Source organism: Lolium rigidum, chromosome 6, assembly GCF_022539505.1.
Source record: "Lolium rigidum isolate FL_2022 chromosome 6, APGP_CSIRO_Lrig_0.1, whole genome shotgun sequence".
NCBI lineage: Eukaryota > Viridiplantae > Streptophyta > Magnoliopsida > Poales > Poaceae > Lolium > Lolium rigidum.
Window position 1 is genome coordinate 247,302,817 of NC_061513.1, and position 4,969 is coordinate 247,307,785.

Sequence of the window (4,969 nt, forward strand, 5' to 3'; positions counted from 1 at the left end):
TTTAAAAATCGTGAATTACAAATTGTATGTGTTTGTACTATATAGACACTTGAGCAATAAATGTGTGTATTAACAAAGCATCAAATTCTTAAGAAATTTTTGTTTTGACATGTATCTCACCTGGAGGTATCTGCAGGGCTAGAATAGATACAACCATGTAATTCTTAAGAAATTTTTGTTTTGACTTGTCTCCTCTACAAGATACAACAATGTACAATGCAGGGGTTTTATTTATTTGAGGGCCGCATGCCAATATATTTTTGATTAATGCCGCCTATATTTGACATAAAGGACTCTATTATATCACACTGTGAACGATATGGAGATATTTGAAAAGTACCGCTTGGACTATACAAAGTCAAATTGACAAGATGGCGATATCGTACCCAGGAGGTATATTAACGATATGGAGATTTTTGAGAAGTACCGCTTGGACTATACATAATCAAATTGATAAGTACTCTATGATATTACGCTATGTACACTATGGAGATTTTAACAAGTACTATATGATATTACCTGGTGTACAATATCGTTATTTTGTTGAGGACCGCATGGCTATACTAGATCATCGAATAATACGACGGGATTACACCCGGAGGTATAAGCAGGGCTATAACTAATGTAACTATGTAATTTTAAAGATTTTTTTTTTGTTTTTTCACTTGTCTCCTATGATATGCAACAATGTACTATGCGATTGTTTTATTTATTTGAGGGGCCAATGCCAATATCTTCTTGATTAATGCTGCTTCTATTTGACGAGAATTCAAGGACTCTATGATATTTACACTACGAACGATATGAAGATTTTGATAAGAACCGCATAGACTATACAATATCAAATCGACAAGACGGCAATATCACAGAGGTATGAGTAGCGCTATAAGGGTTTCAACGGTGCAATTCTTAAAAATTTTGTGTCTTTACTTGTCACCTCTATGTGATGCAACAATGTACCATGTGGGTGATTCTTTTTCTCTTTTCTTGAGGGCCGCAGGATAATTGATCCTCTCGATTATCGGAGACAGGCCGATGCATAGAGGATACATAAGGACATTATGATATTTACCTAGTGTACGATTTTTTTTTTGTTAAGAACTGCATGGCTATACTAGGACACACCATAATACTATGATATCACACCCGGAGTATTAGCAGGGATAAAATAGATGCTATTGTGTAATTCGTAAGGAATTTTTGTTATGACTTGTCTCCTTTATGAGAGGGTTAAGGACTATTTGCAAAAACCATATGGGATATCTCAAGTACTTTATGATCGACCCAGCGTTCGGTATGGCTGGTATGATAAGGACCGCATAACCATTTTTAGTTCCCGACTTCTCCCTTCTTGGGATAGGTTGATGGTGCACTTGGTCTGTTGGAAGGCGGTGGCGGCGACGTCTTGGTCGATGAGCTGCAATTTGAGCGGGTAGATGACGGAGACGGGGCACTTCTCGCTGTGACCCTTGTACTGCATGACGTCGTCCAGTCTTGCTTTGGTTTGGAACTGCCCTGACTCCTTTTCTTTGGTGAACTCCGCTGGGCCGGCCACCGACAGCTTGGGCAGGGCCTTGGCGACTCCCCCACCTTTACACGCACGGCGGTGGTCTTCTTCGCGCCATGGTCGAAGGCTTGGACGGTGCCTCCCTCGTCAAACTTGGTGCCGTCGAAGGAGAACACGGTGGCCAGGTCGCTTTAGCTCATGTCGTAGTACATGTTGGGGTTGCGCAGGGAGATGGTGACGGTGGCATTGTAGGAGAGGAGCTGGAGCTGGGACGTGGAGGCATTGGTGGACGGGTAGAGGGAGAAGCGCATGAGGAGGTCGTCGGCGGCGGTTGCTTTGGGCGGCTTGATGACAACGAAGGCGAGGATGAGGACGACCGTGAGTACGATGTCGACGGCGTCCCAGATGGCGATTTCTGTCCAGCTGTAGTTGCAGCAGTCGTCGTCGTAGTCGCAGCCGTCCCGCTGCCCCATGGCTGCTGTGCGCGTCCGCTCTCTGAGTCTGAACTTGGGAGGGTGGATGGGTAACTTTATGATAACCCATATCGGTACGAGAAAGGAAATTTTCATGCTGGACTTGCCTACCATGAAATAGATGTATACAAGCATAATCCATCGATGTCTCAAAACCCCATATCGGTACGAGCTAGGTTAAAAAGTGAGTGAAAGCGTAGTTCATAAGACTTATTTTTGTGTGACTTGTCACCTTTTTTAGTTGCGACAAGGCTCTATGCAGGTGTTTTGATTTAGTGGATGGTTAAAGAGTTTTTGGCACAAATACTAAGTACTTTATGATAAACCTAGCGTACGACATGGATGGCGTGCTAAGGACCGCATAGCAGTTGGGGAGGAATCACATTTTTTATAGGTAAACGAAATGTCAACACCCGAAGGTATCTGGGTGCGCCAAGGAATTTGATTGTTATTTATTCTTACACTAAGACAAAGAGAAATTTCATGCTGGACATACCTAATCGCATTGTTTCTTTTGCGCATTGTAGTATGACGTGTACCATATGGATATTCTTAATTGTGGTATGATGTGTATGATACGTCTCAAACGTATCCATAATTTCTTATGTTCCATGCTACTTTTATGACAATACTCACATGTTTTATACACACTTTACATCATTATTATGCATTTTCCGGCACTAACCTATTGACAAGATGCTGAAGCACCAGTTCCTGTTTTCTGCTGTTTTTGGTTTCAGAAATCCTACAAAGGAAATATTCTCGAAATTGGACGAAATCAACGCCAGGGTCTTATTTTTCTACGGAACTTCCAGAAGACCGAAGAGCATACGAAGTGGGTCCACGAGGGGCCGTAACCATAGGGCGGCGCGGCCAGCATGGGGCCCGCGCCCCCCTATGGTGTGGGTCCCTCAGGACCCCTCCGAGGCTGCCCTTCCGCCTGTAAAGTCTCTCCGTCGCGAAAACCCTAAAAAGATAAGGCACGATACGAGAAAAGTTACGCAGCCGCCGCCATCGCGAAGCCAAGTTCGGGGGATAGAATCTCTGTTCCGGCACGCCGCCGGGACGGGGAATTGCCCCCGGAAGCCATCTCCATCGACGCCACCACCATCTTTATCGCCATCGGTGTCTCCTATGATGAGGAGGGAGTAGTTCTCCCCCAAGGCTAAGGGCTTTACCAGTAGCTATGTGGTTCATCTCTCTCTCCCATGTGATCTTTATGTGATCATGAGCTTTGTATCACTATTAATCTATGTGCTACTCTAGTGATGTTATTAAAGTATTCTATTCCTCCCCCATGATGTAATGTTGACAGTGTGTGCATTATGTAGTACTTGGCGTAGGTTATGATTGTAATCTCTTGTAGATTATGAAGTTAACTATTACTATGATAGTATTGATGCGATCTATTCCCCCTTTCATAGCTATTGTTGACAGTGTGTATGCTATGTTAGTACTCGGTCTAAATTGCAACGGTCTATTATGCACTCTAGAGGTTACTTTAATATGAACTCCGGATGTTGTGAAGCTTGTTTACTCCGGCTTGAGGTGTGCTTTTATAGCCCTACACAATGAATGGTGTTTGTTATCCAACAAGAGAGTGTGAGAAAGTAGCACAAGTGAAGAGAAGTTATTTATTTATGTGATCATTGTTGAGAGTGTCCACTAGTGAAAGTATGATCCCTAGGCCTTGTTTCCAAATATCGAATCACCGTTTATTTCTTGTTCTACTTGCATGTTTACTTGCTGCCATATTTATTTCAGATTGTTATTACCACTCATACTCATCCATATCACTTGCATTTTACTATCTCTTCGCCGAACTAGTGCACATATACATCTGACAAGTGTATTAGGTGTGTTGGGGACACAAGAGACTTCTTGTATCGTAATTGCAGGGTTGCTTGAGAGGGATATCTTTGACCTCTACCTCCCTGAGTTCGATAAACCTTGGGTTATTCACTTAAGGGAAACTTGCTGCTGTTCTACAAACCTATGCTCTTGGAGGCCCAACACTGTCTACAGGAATAGAAGCGTGCATAGACATCAAGCTATTTTCTGGCGTCGTTGCCGGGGAGGTAAGGTAAAAGGTATTCACATCCTCCGACTACTAAACTATTTCCTAGCACTGTTACCGGTGTGTGAGTGCTCGAAGCTATTTTCTTTAGATTCTGCAATTATATCTTTTTGTATCTTGTTTTTATTTTTCACTAGTTATGCTTAATGGAAAACAACAACAAAATTAGAGATCTTTATGAACTTTATATTGAATTAGGACATGATGTGTTTGAAGAGAGAATTAAAAACCCCATGGAACTTTGTTTGCAAAATAGTTGTAGCAATGTTATTAGCATGAACTCTTTGAACACTATTATTTCTAATGCTATGGAAGAATTTAAGCTTGGGGAAGCTGGTTGTGACATTTTTAGTCCCCCAAGTTTTGAGGAGAAAATTTTCTTTGATGATACTTTGCCTCCCATTTATGATGATTATAATGGTAGTGGTATTTTGGTGCCACCTACTATGGAGGATAAAGTTTATTATGATTATACCATGCCTGCAATTTATGATGATTACAATGATGGTTGTGATAGTTTTACTCCCACTATTACTAATAAAATTGATTATGCTTATGTGGAGAGTAATGATACTTTTATGCATGTGAAAAAAGATGCTTTATGTGATAGTTATATTGTTGAGTTTGTTCATGATGCTACTGAAAGTTATTATGAGAGAGGGAAACATGGTTATATGCATCTTAATAATATTAAGTTTCCCTTCTTTATGTTGAGAATCTTGAAGTTACTCGTGTTTTATCTTCCTATGCTTGTCACTTTGCTCTTCATGAATTTATTTGTGTACAAGATTCCTTTTCATAGAAAGTGGGTTAGGCTTAAATTTGTTTCATACTTGCTTTTTGATGCTCTTTTTGCTTCAACTGTCATCCTTATGTGAGCATCATTAAAATTACTGAGCCCATCTTAATGGC

At 41.2% G+C, this 4,969-nt stretch overlaps 1 pseudogene; it reads right to left on the reverse strand.

Annotated features, from left to right (window-relative positions):
* Positions 1-1,273: 1,273 nt before the first annotated feature.
* Positions 1,274-1,980, reverse strand: LOC124663914 (annotated as a pseudogene).
* Between the last annotated feature and the right edge of the window lie 2,989 nt (positions 1,981-4,969).